This window comes from Macrotis lagotis, chromosome X (assembly GCF_037893015.1).
Source record: "Macrotis lagotis isolate mMagLag1 chromosome X, bilby.v1.9.chrom.fasta, whole genome shotgun sequence".
NCBI classification, from domain to species: domain Eukaryota; kingdom Metazoa; phylum Chordata; class Mammalia; order Peramelemorphia; family Peramelidae; genus Macrotis; species Macrotis lagotis.
In genome coordinates, this window is record NC_133666.1 from 200,228,961 (window position 1) to 200,245,412 (window position 16,452).

General features: G+C 31.4%; 1 long non-coding RNA gene across 1 annotated transcript in view; it reads left to right on the forward strand.

Annotated features, from left to right (window-relative positions):
* Positions 1-3,642: 3,642 nt before the first annotated feature.
* LOC141498145 (uncharacterized) overlaps positions 3,643-16,452 on the forward strand; it is a 143,968-nt gene continuing 131,158 nt past the window's right edge. Inside the window, exon 1 of the long non-coding RNA XR_012471570.1 lies at positions 3,643-3,693. This is a non-coding gene — a long non-coding RNA (uncharacterized LOC141498145). The remainder of the gene's footprint in view (positions 3,694-16,452) is intronic.

A 16,452-nucleotide genomic window follows, 5' to 3' on the forward strand; every position in this document is an offset into this window, starting at 1 on the left:
TGATATATAAAAATACATTATAATTATGGGGAGTGCATAATAACAACAACATTGTCCTAAGGAATGCCACTAGGCCAACCTTTCCTCCCCACATGACTGAAAGAAGAGTGATAGCAGATAATCTGAATAACCCTGTTTTGTTTTTCTCATGTGTCTTCAATGGGGTTGGGTTCCTTTAAGCAAATTTTTGCTTCCCTGTAGCAGACTTCAGAATGTTATAAATATGCTCTTCAGTCTCCCATGACTTTCAAGATTTTTTGCTGAGTGGAACTAGAGAAGCCAGAAACTAAACAGTTCTCTAAGCAAGAAACATATGACCTTAATACAATAATGCATTTATGGGGGGTTTTTTAATGGCATGATATAAAGTAAAATAACTGCAGTGAAAGTGTTTTTGTTTGGTATTGAAAAGCTTCTAAATGTGAAAAAACAAATCCAGGGCTAAAATCAATTAAAAATGAATTCCCAATTAATATGTAACAAAAAATGACTACTTCCCCCCAAATTATGTATAATCCTTTCTTTTAACCCTTTCAGAACCTAAACCTATCAATGAAAAATTATCTTTGATGGGATATTTAAAACAATTTTATCTCTATCACTCTTCCCACTTCAAACAAAAATATCTCTTCACCCTAAATCGCTTTCCTTCCAAAACCCTTCTGTATTTTAAAAAGTTATTTAGATCTTATCCCTTCCTTTTCCAATATTTTCCTTCTTCCTTTTCTTCCAAACACCTCCATCAATGATTCATTTTCCTGCCCTGTCCCAAATTGTTTTTAATGCTAAAATCTCCATATCTAGGGTCTTTCCAACTATCCCAATCAATGCTCTAAAAAGGCAATATACTGGAATGGCACCCCCAGGGAAAATGTTGTTATTATTCACACCCCTTAAATGCCAAGTGATTACAATTTTACATAAAGTTTTCCTAATGTAGAGAGCATCTAGTAAAATTTCAAGTGTTATATGTTTTTATACATTGTTATGATATAATGTAAGTTGATGTAAATTAACATGATCTGTTATGTCCAGAGAATCTGTGAAAAGCTCCTTTGTAGACTACAATTGGCCTCTAAAAGATCTAGATAATAATCAATTCATTTTAGAGTTGATGGGAATTAGTTAAAACTGTCCCCCCTGGAAACAGACTGTTCCAAGGTAAATACCCACAAAATTGAGAAATATCCCTGAATATTATTTAAAAAGTGAAACAAATAATTGAATGTCACTAAAGAATGGATGACCTTAACTAGAAGGTATCATATACAGTAATAGAAACTTTTCCATAGAGACTAAAAATGAGAAAAACAGAAAATTTCAGTAAGCAATAATAGCATGGGAAGAAGTTGAACAACACAATAAAATTTTGGTAACACAACTGCTTTGTTCTCTCCCAACTAAAACCTTCATTTTGGGGCTTATTATAATAATAAAAATCAATACTACTTTTCCTTGAAAGGACATGTCAATCAGTTGATTCCATTTACTATTTCTGTCACTTCTTCCTTAGTTAAAAGTCTTCCCTGTCCATTTCACTTCTAGATGTATTGTTTCTCCAATTAGAATATAAATTCTTTGAGGGCAGGAGATGTTTTGCTTTTCCTATTTGTTTCCTCAGTGATTAACACAATGAATTTTTTTTCTTTCATTTATTTCCTATTCAATCATTAACCTATTTGATCCTTAATTATTATTATTATCATCATCATCATCATCATCATCATCATCATCATAATCATCATCATTATTCAAATTTTACAGATGTGGAAACTGAGACTGAAAGAAGGTAAATGACTTGCATAGTGTCTCCCAGCTAATCAAGGTATATTAGACTTGGCACTCAAGTTTTCCTCATTCCATGTCCTATGCTTTATTCATTCATTATGGCACTGCTTCACAGTACATATGACACAGTACATATGGCACTAATATTTCAGGAAGGAGTAAAGCAACTTTCCCTCAACAGTTTAGTTTATACTTAAAATACCTTTCCCACTACTGAAAAACCGATGCCAAAATTTTTAGTATAAAATGACTATTGTAGGTTTTCTATTACATGGTTCAAGCAAAACACTTATAAGAATTCATTAACGTTATCACTTCAGAGGCTATATTTTACCACTTTGAAAAAAACACCATAAATATTTCTAAAACTAATTCCTTTTGCCTTTAATACAATACACAATATTAGTCAAAACTAGAAACAGAGCAAGTGCCTTACTTTGTCAGGTATTCAAATCTATAATTATCACTAGGTTTTAGAGGTTATCTAAAGGCATAGGTGGCATAGTATATATTAGCACTATTGACAGGAAGATTTGAATTCACTAGCTATGTGATCTTGACAAATCATTTAACCTCTATTTGTCTTAATTTCCTCATCTATATAATGAACATAATAATAGCAAATACATCCCAGGGTTATTGTGAAGATCAAATGAGACAGTTAATGTGAAAAGCTTAGTGTCTGACACATAGTAATGTTAACTATAGTTTTTTGTTGCTGTTATTTTAAATTTATTATAACAGTTTAAAAAATAAAAACAAAGCTCCTTGTAACTCCCAACCATAATATCACTATGGGAGATGAAGGAGCAGAACATTTTCACAAATATAAAACATTTTCTAGCCCCCCAGACACTAATTTCTGGTCATATTTTTCCATCAGCAAACCAAATGCTTGCCCCTCCTCCATAATCAGGCATCAGATAAGGAAAAGGACTATAGCCTCTATACAAGATTTTTTCTGCACAACAGCTGCTTCTGGTGATCACTTAGCAACCCCTTGGTAATTTTTATAGAGGTACATTCATTCCTTTTTTCCTCTCTGCATTCTACAAGCAAATGAGGATGGTAATTATAGCATTAAAAAATGGTTTACCCCAAATTTTGTTCTCCATGGTAAAAAAGTCTTGACCTAATTTTGAATTTATAGCATTGCTCTGAGGATAAAGACACATAGTTCTCAACAAAGTTATCCAAACTTATAGTCTTATTTCACTAATTTGCATTTGTGCAATTCCTCTGAATATGATTTTGCAATGATCAACATGTTATCTGAATAGATTGAAGAGTATCCATGTATCTCAGCTACTAAAGAAGTGATTTAAGCAGTTCATTTCCAATTTGAATTACCACTCTCTATAAACAGTAAAAGGGGTACACATTTTACAAGTCAAATAATTATTGACATATGTAGTTTAACATCTAAAACAAATACCCATAAACTATTATTTATCATCCAATAGAGTAACAAAAGAAAAAAAATCTTATATCAAAATGTGATTAGCTAAAGTTATAAATGAAAACTAACTGGCCTGGTTCTCCTCCTAGTTCTCTCATGCACATTAAAAAAAAAAAAACTATTAATGGAAAACATGAGCTTTCATTCTTTTAAGCAAACCTTAAGATTATTCCAGGAAAACCCCTAATAACTCCATACTGGATAGACTTCCTATTTACATATTGGACTCAAATGGAATATGTTTTCTGTTTATAATAAAGTATTTAAAGTTCTTTCTCGACCACTTGATGCCTATTTGCTACAACCTCTAATACCCCTTTCAGCTGTATTCTGAGAAACAATTCTTTGTTGTTGTCCTGTTGAGCTCCAACTGTAGTGGAATGTTAGTTATCAGACAAATATTCAAGCAACAAACTGTGAAAGATCTCACTCACCCTGGGAAGCAGGTACCTCTTTCTCCTGCTATGCAATGTATTTCCCTCCCTAAGATCAAGAAAAAAACCTAGAATAAGTATGAGGCCCTCTGCCTAGAGACTTGATTGAAAGATATATATTTAAAAGGTGTCAAAAACAAGGACTTATTTAACTATTCCTTAATTTATAGTTATCAGTAATATAATTCCCAGTCTCCTACCCTAGTCCCTATAACCTTTTCACTCCAGGTTTTAGGTAACAAGATCATTTTTTATTATTATAGAAGGAATTGAGAAGGGTTCTTTATTTCTCTATGTTTGCAAATGGTTGATATAATATTTGAATTACTTGTTCTTTGAATGTTTTCTAGAATTCACTAGTAAATTCCTTTGGTGCAAGGACTTTCCCATGGTAATTAATTTATGGCTTATTCAATTTCATTCTTGTGGTTGTGCTGTCAAATACTCTGATTCTTGATCTGTTATTTTATTTTTTTGTAACTTTTACATGTTCTATCTATTAGCAAGTGTTATTACATGGAGATAGGGTCATTTCTTTCAAATAATTTCCTATGTTTTCTTTTCATGTGATAGGAATTTTCTTTTTAAAAGTTTTTGAAATTGGCAGTTTGACTTTTTCCACTTTTTCCCCACTTAAATTTATTTATAATGATATTTTATTATAAATTGTAATTTCTATTTATTTTTTATAATTTTTATTTTGTTATATAAAGTTTTATAAAAATATTGCTATTATTGCTTGTTTTATTTGCATACCCAATTCAATTATTTCTTTTTATATGAAAAAGTTTAGAAATCTAAATTTTATTCAAAGGGATGTTTAAGATATAAATATACTTTAAAATTTCATGTACTCTCTCATTGTTCTTATTTTTAACCTTTTCTTCAACTGTTATTTATTATATACCCACACACCTAGGTCAGTAGATAGATAAATAAGATAGGTACATAAATATAACATATGTGTTGCTTTATTTTCAGAAAAGTATGTTAAATATATCTGTCTTTCTCCATATTGTTATGAGATTCTTATATCCTAGTACATAGTCAGTTTTTGTAATGGGGCCATGATCAACTAACAAATATGTATAATCCTTTCTATTATCCCCAGCAATTATGAGACATCTGACTAGACTAACTTTTTAAAAATTCTATTGAGGTCCTTACCTACTTTCTTTTTTGCCTTATTTATTTAATTGGTCTTCTTCTGAAAGATGAACATTGAAGACCTCAAACTAAAATAGTCTAGCTATTTTTTCCTCCTTGTAATTAAATTAACTCTTACTTCAATTACATAGATGCTCTGACCTTCACTGCATGCATTGTATTGAAATGTAGTAATATGTGTTTCCTTTAAAAAGATGTAGTTTTTAATCTTGTCATTTTTTAAACTTGTCTATTCTTTTTTAATTGATTTGAAAATGAAAATTATGATTCAGTCTCTGATTTAATTTTTAACAATTTTTTTTCAAATTGTTACTGTAAGAAAAGTTAGGACAATTAAGTGATGCAGTGGATAGAGCAACAACCAGGAGTCAGGAAGATCTGAGTTCAAAATTTGGCCTCACACTTAATACTAACTGTGTGACTCGGAGCAAGTCACTTAATCCCATTGCCTTGCATAAAAGAAATAAAAAAGAAAAAATGAAGAAACATGTTAAATTCTTCCTTACATTATGCTACTTTTTAGGTTTTATGACTGAATTCATCTCATTAATATTCATAGTTATGATTAATTATGTATTTCCTATAAAAATATCATTCATTTTACATTTTTCATTTATCTTTGCTATCAATTACTCCTTTTACAAAGAATAAGGTGTGCAAAGAAGTGAAATACAATCAGTAATCTAAGATGATAATGATGATGATAATAATAATGATATTTGTCCTTCATTCTTGAAGAAGACCAAGATATTAAGGGAGATGATATGACACACATGAATTGATTTTTGAGTGAGGGAGTGCTGTGCTAAGTAACCAAACTCACTTTCTTTTCCAGTGCCATCTGGGTCCAGTGACCAGATATGAATCTGGATGCCTGAAGATGGTCCTGGATGTGAGTCAATCAGAATTAAGTAACTTGCCCAAGGTCACACAGCTAGTAAATAACAAGAGTCTGAGGCTAGATTCAAACTCCTATCCTCCTAACTCAAAGGCCAATACTCTATGCACTACACCACCTAGCTGCCTTAAGTAATCCATAACTGAAGTTGACTGTTTCTGCAACACTGGCCTTCCTCTTTTCTGTTCTTGTAAACATTAATAATTTGATTTTGTTTTCTTATTTAAATTTAATTTCCACTTAATCACCTATTCACTAATGTTGAAATTTATTTTTCTTGTGACTCTTCCCTTCCTGATTTAATCCTTGTTTTTAAAAATTTCTCTTTCATCCCTTGTCTTTGTCAATTATAATATAAGTAGTTAAAATATGTTAAACTTTCTAATTTTCTCTTGCCTTGCATTTCTTGGTTGCATTTCAAAGTTTCTGGTCAACTCTGTTTTCTTCATTGGAAGTATAAAATTTTTTCTATTTTATTAAAACCCCTCCTTACTTTTTTCCAACCAAAGGAAAACCAGCAAGATTTTCCTGAATGTAACCTGTATATTTTACCATTTGCTATCTTTTTTACTAGATTTTTGTCTTCTTTTTAACATTAGTCTACAAGTTTTATGTGATCCTGACTATAATTCTTGAGTACCTGAATTCCTTTTTTCTAGATGTTTACATTATTTTTTTCCCTATCACCTCTTCTCCTAGCTGCCTTGTGAAGTCTAGTTAAGTCTCTTTTGTAATGTGTGAAAGGAAGGATTGTTCTTTTCCTGATCCCATGTTTTCCTAAATTATTTCTGATGTAATTCTTTAAGTCAAAATTATGTACCAATTTTGACCTTATTCCAGAATAAAGTGTAAAATGTTGGCCTAAATCTAATTTGTTTCAATGGTTTTTCCAGTTATTTTCATTTTGTCAAATAATGAGTTTTAGTTGCAAAGTCTTAAATATTTGTATTTATCAATTAGATTGCTATGATAATTTAATTATCATGTAATGCCATTTATCTAATCTATTTCACTAACCTATTGCTCTATTTCTTAATTTCTATTTCTCGGATTGTTTTGATAAATACTACATGGTAATACAGTTTGAGAAGAGGTACTACCTACCTTCCTTTACTTTTTTCCATTGATGACCTTGATATTCTTGACTTTTTGTTCTTCCACATGAATTTTATTATGATTTATTTCAATCTCTATGAAATATATTTGGTAGTTTGATTATATAGAATAAAAAAATTAAATTAGATTGAAATGCCATTTTTATTATAGTGGCTTGCCCTACTCAAAAGTAATTACTATTTATCCAATTGTTTAGAGTTAACTTTATTTGTGAGGAAATTGTTTTGTAAATATTCATATAGTTCCTGGTTTGTCTTGGCAGGTAGATTTCTGGGTGTTTTATATTGCCAACAGTTATTAAGAAGAAAGAGTTTTAGATAGGTGCTACTCATCATTTTAAGAAAACTTAATTCCTTTGCTTTCTAGTATTTTTAATATATTTTGTCAAAAGTTTTTTCTGCATCTATTGAAAAAATTAAGATTCTTGCTTTTGTTATGATATCAATTATACTGCCAGTATTCCCCATACTGAACCAGCCCTGTATTTATAATATTAATACCACCCAGTCATAATGTATGATCTTTGTGATATATTCTCCTTGCTAGTATTTTTTTCAATATTCTTTAGGGAAATTTGCCTACAGTTTTCCTTCTCTATCTTTGTTTTTTCATGATTTAGACATCATCACTTAAATGGAAATGAATAGGATGCCTTCTTAGTCTATTTTACCAAGAAATTTATATAGTTTTACAATTAATTGTTCTGTAAAGATTTGATAGAATTCACTTGTGAATCCATCTGATCTTGGGGATTTTTTCCTAGAAAACTCATTTATAGAATGTCCCATCTTTTTTTACTAGGTATTGAATACTCTAGTTTTTTCTTCTGTTAATTTGGGAAATTTGTATAATTGTAAATTTTCATCCATTTAATGGATAATTTTGATTACATTAAAATTAAAACATTTTGCATAATTAAAATCAAGGCAATCATAATTAGAAGAAAAATAGAAAGTTAGGAAACTATTTTTACAGTGAATGTTACTGTTAAAAGATTCATTTCTAAGATATTGTTTCAAATTTATAAGAATACAAGTTGGGACAGCTAGGTGGCATAGTGGATAAAGCACCAGCCTTGGAGTCAGGAGTACCTGGGTTCAAATCCGGTCTCAGACAGCTGTGTGGCCTTGGGCAAGCCACTTAACCCCATTTGCCTTGCAAAAACCTAAAAAAAATATAACAATACAAGTCATTCCTCAATTGATAAATGGACAAATGATATAAACAGGCAGTTTTCAGATGGAAAAATTAAAGCTATCTGCAGTCATATGAAAATGTTCTAAATCTTTATTGATTAGAATTACAAAAAATAAACAATTCTGAGGTACTACCTCACACCTATCAGATTCATTAAAATTACAAAAAAAGGAAAATTAACAGTGTTGGAAAGAGTGTAAAAAAAATTGGAATACTAATGCCCTGTTGGTGGAATTGTGAATTGATCCATTCTTTCTGGAAAACAATTTGTAACTATGCACAAAAGGCAAAAAACCTACTCATAGCATTTGATCTGGCAATAGAACTACTAGTTCTATATCCAAAAGTGATCATAAATATTTATCAGTTTCTCTTACATCATTAGATTCATATGGAATATAACTAGTAAAAATAGCTCCTAATAATTGCTTTAATTTTCATCTTCATTGACAGTTAATTCATGCTTTCATTTTTGATACTGGTAATTTGGTTTCCTTTTTTCCCTTAAATTAGATTAATCGATGTTTTTTCTATTTAATGGATATTATTTTAAATAAGCTCCTAGTTTATTTAACTGTAAATTTTAATTTCAAATTTATTATTCTCTCCTTTGATTTTTTAGGATTTTTAACTTGGTGATTAATTGAGGATTTTGAATTTGTTCTTTTTTCTAGATTTTGTTGATATTGTTGCATGCCCAATTCATGACTCTGTTCTTTATTTCATTGATGTGTTTAGATATATACATTTTCCATTACTATCTGACCACATTCCATAAATTTTAGTGTACTGTCCCATTGTTGCCTTTGGTTCTTTCTAAAATTTGTTCTTGAACCCACTCTTTCTTTAGATCTAGATTGTTTTGTTTCCAATTAATTTTAGTTGATGCTTTTATGGTCTTTTATTGAATGAAGTTACTTTGCATTATTATTCTTAAGGAATACATTTAATATTCTGCATTTGGTTTTGAGATTTTTATCTACTAATAAATTGTAAATTTCGGTGAAATTATTATATAGAACTGAAAAATTTGTATTCCTTTCTATTATCACTCAATATTTCCCAGAATTCCCACATTTTTTTCTAAATTTTTATTCATCTCTTTAATTTCTTTCTTGTTCATTTTATCGTTAAATTTATCTAGTTCAGAGAAGGAAACTGTTAGGTCCCACAATAGTATAGTTTTGCTATTTATTTTGTCCTATAATTAATTTAACTTTTCCTTCAAGATTTGGATGGTTTGGTTTATGTCGCTTCTTTTATATCTATTTACTATTGATATTAATTTTTCGTCTATGATATTTTTGACGAAATGTAGTTTAACTGCTCGTGTTTTTTCATTAGACCTATTTTTGTTTTTGCTTTTTCTTTTGCTGAAATCATGATTTCTACACCTGAATTTTGTTTATATTTTTGCCTCAGATAAAGCATAATAGATTCTGTACCAACCACTTATTCATGTTATAGGTCTGTACCTATTTCAGCTGTGCTTCTTCTGTATATTCTGATTTGTTATCAATTATATTATCTGTTTCTAATATATGGGTGATTTCATACTATTCTTATTCACAGTTATGATTACTGTGCAAGTTCCCTTTATCGTGTTTTTATATCCCATTTATCCTTCTCTCCTATCCTTTCTATTTCTATACAAACCCTCCTCAAACTTTTGTTTTACTTCTGATCTCCTTTAATAATCATCATCTCTATTATGAACCACCACCTCTCATTTGATTGTTATCAATTTCCCATTCTTTCTCTCCCTTCCACCATCTTCTAGTGCATCCTTTTCTTACCTCTTAATTTTTTTTTCAAAATCATCACATCATAGTCAATTTACACCCACTGTTTCTGTCTTTGTCTCCTTCTAAATGACCTAATAATGTTTAAGGTTTTAAGAATTATCACTGGGGGTGGCTAGGTGGCATAGTGGATAAAGCAGCGGTCCTGGAGTCAGGAGTACCTGTGTTCAAATCCAGTCTCAGACACTTAATAATTACCTAGCTTTGTGACCTTGGGCAAGCCACTTAACGCCGTTTGCCTTGCAAAACCCTAAAAAAAAAATAAAAAATAGTTATCACTGCTATCCTCCCAAAAGGAATGTAAACAATCTAACCTTATTAAATTCTTTATGATTTCTCTTTTGTGATTACCTTTTAAAATCTTCTAGAGTCATATTTGAAAGGTTGGATTTTCTATTTACCTCTAGACTTTCATCAAAATTGATTGGAAGTTATTGATTTCATTGAATATACATTTTTTACTTGAAAGTTATACACAATTGTTCTTTGTAGATTACTTCTGGTTGTAATCCATTTTTTTTTCTTTTAGAGTATCATATTCCTAGTCATTTAATATGAAAATTTAGCCTTCTTTATCATGGAAATTGCTAAATCTTATAAGATCTTGATGGTTGTTCTAAAATAGTTAATTTGTTTCTTTTTATATGTTGTTATTATTTATTTGTTTTTTCAACAACATGCAATAATAGTTTTGACCAATCTTTTTTGGTCAAGGTTTTGAGTTTTACATTTTTCTCCCTCATTATCTTCTCTCCCCCCTCTCCCAGACAGAAAACAATTTAATATAGACCCTACCAGTAATTATGCTAAACATAGATTCATATTAATCTTGTTGTGAAAGAAAAATCAAATTCAAATGAAGGAAAATCTTTGAAGAGGAAAAATACACATAATAGTTAAGACAAATTTTAAAAATTGAAGACTGCAAACTTTGATTCTTTTTTAACTCCATAGTTACCTCTCTGGAAATGGATGATGTTTCTTTCACAAATCTTTTTAGAACTGTCTTTGGTTATTGTACTACTGAAAAAAAAATTGATCATCACCTAATGTTATTGTTACTGTATATAATGAACTTCTGGTTCTACTCATTGCACTTGGCATCAGTTCATGGAAGCCCTTTGTAGTTTTTTTTTTTATTTTTTTGAATTTTTTTTCTATTTGGCTAATTTTTTTAAGGAGATCTTTTCTTCAATGAATTTTCTAACCTCCATTTTTTTTTAGTCTTTGCAAGGCAATGGCCACACAGCTAGGTAATTATTAAGTGTCAGGCTGAATTTGAACTCAGGTCCTCCTGACTCCAGGGCTTGTGCTCTATCCACCACACCACCTAGCTGACCGACAATGTTGCTCTTAATGTGTATTGTCTCTGCTCACTTCACTGTTAGTTCATGCAGCTTTTACTGGTTTGCACACTCATGATTTCTTACAGAACAGTGTTACTCCATCACATTCATGTACCAAGATTTGTTCAGCCATTCCACAATTGGTAGGCATTCCCTCAATGTCCAATTCTTTGCACTGCAAAAAGAGCTGCCATGAATATTCTTGTGCATCTAGATTTTTCCCTTTTTCTTTCTTTGGGATGTAGACCTGCTGTTGATATTGCTGGATCAAAGGGCATGCACAGTTTTATTGCCCTTTCTGTACAGTTCCTAATTGCTCTCCAGAATTCACCAACAATGTATTAGTGTCCTAGTTTTCCTACATCTTCTCAAACATTGATCATTTTCCATTTTTATCATTTTGTCCAATCTAATAGGTGTGAGTTGACACCTCAGAAATGTCTCGATTTCCATTTCATTAAGTAATACTGATTTAGAGCATCCTTTGATCATTGATCAATTGGGCAATGAAGTATATTCTTATAACTTTAACAAAGTGCCCTGAATATTCAAGAGATAAAGCATTTGTCAAGAAGATCAAATGACAATATAAGATACCAGAATTGAGATACTTTCTCAACTTAAACTATAAAGCATTCAAACATTATTACCCAGAGTGCAACTTACAGAGAGTTCAACAAAGATGGATTGGCTGTACTGTTCGAAAAAAGACAATTTTATGGAGAATTCACATTGGGTAAGCACTCACAGGAAGGTCAGAAGAAGTAACACAGTGTCACCCTGAAGGGTCTCCTATTTTGGAATTGATAGTGCAACATGAGACACACTGGCACAGGCCAGGCCAGTATGGAGAATCCTCATCAGAGCAAGAGAGAAGACAGAGTAAGACAGAATGGAAGCAACTCAAAGGAAACATGAGATACATTAGTTTACAGTAACCATCACAGTTGTTGACATGGATTATTTGTGCTCTACCTGTGGTAGAGCATTCTGAGCTCATAATGCTCTGTCTGATGAGCAACAGTCGGACACATTGTAATTTATCTCTAATGTAGTGATGTCATTTTGGTCTTAAACATCAAAGGAAAAGAAGCAACCATAGAACTACTGATGATTAAGTGGGCTCATTTTATATCCTGCAACTTTGCTAAATTGTAAATTGTTTCAAGAAGTTTTTAGTTGATTTTCTAGCATTATCTAAGTGTGCCATCTTATTATCTGCAAAGAGTGGAGGTGTTTCCTCATTGCCTATTCTAATTCCTTCCATTCCTGATCTTCTATTGATATATAATATTTCTAATAAAATTTTGAATAATACTGATGAAAATGGGTATCCTTGCACCACCATGATCTTACTGGCAATACTTCTAGCTTATCTACAGTACATCTAATGCTTACCAATGGTTTTAGATATTATCATTTTACAAAAAAACTCCATTTATTCTTATTTTCTACAGTAATTTTGGTAGAATTGGTGCATTTTGTCAAAAAATTTTCAGTATCTATTAATATAATCATATAAGGTTTTTGTTAGTTTTGCACTGATATGATCAATCTTTGCTTTCCTATTTAAATGTCCCTGCATTCTGGGTATGAATTCCATCTGATCATAGTGCATGATTCTAGTCATTATTTACTACAATCTATTTACTAATATTTTATTCAAATTTTTTGCATCAATATTCACTAAGGAAATTAGTCTGTAATTTTCTGTTTCTTTTTTGGCTCTTCTTTATTTGGGAATCAGCAGTATATTGGTGTTATAAAAAGAAGGTGGCAGAACTTCTTTACCTACTTTCTTTGAGAGAGTATTGAATTAATTGTTTTAAATGCTTGCTAGAACTCACTTGTAAAATTATCTGATCCTGGTGATATTATTTATTGGTTTATTTTTAGAAAATTCCTTGAGGAATTGTCACTTTTTTAAAAAATGGGGATGAGTATTTTATTTACTCTTCTGATAATCTGGGAAGTTTATACTTTTGCAAATATTCATCCATTTCAATTAGATTGTCTGATTTATTGACATACAGGCAAAATAGTTATAAATTTTACTTTAATTTCTCCATCATTGTGAATTCTTAGTCTTTTAATTAGATCTATGTTGTTTTTGCTTTTACTGAGATAAGACTTGCTGTTCCTGTTTTTTTTCTACTTTAGCTGAATGTATTCTGCTCCAATCTTTTATCTTTACTGTGTATGTATCTTTCTCCTTCAAATGTGTTTCTAATAGACCATATTTTGTAAGATTTTGGTTTTTAATTCACTCTGATATCCTCTTTTGTTTTATGGGAGAGTTCATCCTATTCTTCTTATAATTGCTAACTCTATATCGTCTTCTGTACTATCTACCCCTGTAATTTTTCTTTTTCACCTTACCCTTCTTAACAATGTTTTGCTTCTGTCCCCCACCTTCCTCTATTTGTCATCCTTTCTATCAGCCACACTCACATTTCTTCCCCCTTTGCCTTTTTACTTTTCTCTTCCCTTCTTCCTTTACTTCTATCAGCCTTCCTTCCCCTTTCTCTCTGCTTTTTCCATCAATTTCCCCATAGAGTAAGATAAATTTCTAATGTATGTTATTTTCTCTTTAAGCTAAATCTGCTGAGAGTAAGATTTATTCAAAGCTCACACCCTCCCTTCTTTTCCTCTGTTATATAAGGTCCTTTGTACCCCTTCTTTTGGTTTTAATTACTCTCTTCTGCCTCTCCTTTTTTATTATAATCCTTTCTTTCTTTAATCTCATAATTATTTTACACCTGTCTTATACTCACCTTCTGTTAATTTATACTTCTTTCAACTATGCTAAGAGAAATAAAATTCTCAAGTTATAAGTATCATCACATAATAATCAATTATTCCCACACACTCCTTTCAACTATGCTAAGAGAAATACAATTCTCAAGTATTATCTTCCTAGTAGAGATGCAAATTGTTTAGGCTTATTAAGTCACTTTTTCCCTTTTCATTTCCCCTTTTTTTTACACATCTCGTGACTCTTATATTTGAAGATAAAATTTTCTGATCTGTTCTTTTTAACTCATATGTTTGAAAGTTCAATTATTTCACTGAATACCCATTTTTCCCCTGAAAGTGTATTTTGCAGGATGGTTGATTATTGGTTGTTATCCAAGCTCTTTTGCCCTCTGGTAGATCATACTCCTGTCCCTCCAGTCCTTTAAAGTTGAAGATTCTAGGTCCTTGCATAATCTTGATTTTGGCCCTTGTAATTTGAATTGTTTCCTTTTGACTTCTTACAGTAAAGTCTCCTTTAGGTGACAACTGTGAAATTTGGTTATAATAATTTTTTAAAATAAAATATTTATTTAAGGCAACAGGGTTAAGTGACATACCCAAGGTCACACAACTAGGCAATTATTAAGTGTCTGAGGCCATATTTGAACACAGGCCCTCCTGACTCAATGGCAGGTACTCTTCTGCTGCACCACCTAGCTGCCCCTTCAATATTGCTTGGAGTTTTTATTTGGGGATTTCTTTCTGGAGGTGATTAGTGGATTCTTTCAAGATTATGTTGCCTTCTTGTTCTAGGTTATTAAAATAGTTTTCCTTGATAATTTCTTGAAAGATATTTTCTTTTTTAAATTTTATTAGTGTTGCATTCTTGTTAAAAATATATTTAAGGCAATGGGGTTAATTGGCTTGCCCAAGTCCACACAGCTAGGCAATTATTAAGTATCCAAGGCTGGATTTGAATTCAGGTCCTCCTCAGTCCAGGGTTGTTGCTCTATCCACTGTTCAAACCAGCTGCCCTATGAAAGATATTTTCTAGGCTTTTTTTGATTGAGTCTTTCAGATAATAAATAATTCATAAATCACCTCTCCTGGTTCTATTTTCCAGTTGGTCATTTTTCCTGAGAGATATTTTATTTTTTTCTATTTATAAAGTCTTTTGGGTTTTGATGGATACTTGATGTATCACAGTATCATTGGTTTCTATTTGCCCAATTCTAATTTTTAAGAATTTACTTTCTACAGATAACTTTGATGTGCCATATTCTATGGGTCAACTTTATTTTTAAAGGAGTTGTTTTCTTTTCACATTCCTTTTTCCAGTTCTACTTTTAAAACCATTAAAAAAAATTTTTAATGGAATTTTTTGTGTTTTCCAATTTTTATATATCTCATTTTTTCTCACCTTTTCCTTCTTCCTCTCTATTTTTGTATTTTAAAATCCTTTTTTGAGCACTTCCAAATGGACTTTTTGGCCTTGAGACCAATTTTTAATGTTCTTTGAGGCTTTATATGTAGGCATTTTTGTCTCTCTGATTTCCTGTTCTGAGATGGAATTTTGATCTTCCTTGCCACCATAGTAACTTTCTATGGTTAGCATTCTTCTAGAATGTTTGCTTATTTTTAAAGTTGTGCTCTGCTCCTGAAGCAGAGAGGGCACAGTCCTAAGCATTTTGGGTTGAGTTTCTGGGGGGTTTAGTCCTTGGCTTTCTGCACTGGGGTCTCAGATGCTCCCAGCTTGTTCCCTGTTTTAGGGCAAAGCCACCTAGTCCTGCTTGTTGCACTTGCATTCTGGATCTTGAGGTATGCCTTCCATATCTGGGTGCTGGGGTGCTGAACTAAGACCCAGATGTTTTTGTAACTAAACTTCACTGTGGTAAATAGTCTCCCACTGACTTTCCAGTTCCCTTGAATATGCAAGGGTGCATTTCCTTTTTTACCTTTGGGAGACAGAATTTTATTGAAATGCCTTTAAGTTATCTCAAGCTAAAAAGTTGCTTCACTCTCTCTTTTTTGTGGGTGCTATCACTTTGCTGTCTGTTCAGGAGCTTCATTAAGGTTATTTCAGAGGGACCTTCCTAGTTTCTCTACACTATCTTGGCTGCTAGTGTTCATCCTAATTTTGAAGCTATGATTCAGGTCCCTGATCGACTTAAAGATCTCCTTTTTTTTTTTTGCTCTTGAATTTTGACCTAGAAATTCATCTCTAATACAACAGGGTTGTGAATCAAGTGCCAGTAAACAGTTCACTGTTATTTCTTTCTGTTCAGTTATCCTGACCTCCTTCACAACTGTGGATTGACAACTCCTGAGTCCACTGCATCACCTCACTGCACCCTAGATAGGATAGATCTTTAGATTAAAAGCAAGCAAATAACTTTCATGCCATACTGTAATCAACAAATTATTTATTTCCAAGTAAAATTAAACTTCTAAAAGATTCACACAATTATGATGTATATTTTTATTTTTTTAAAAATATATCACAAACAAT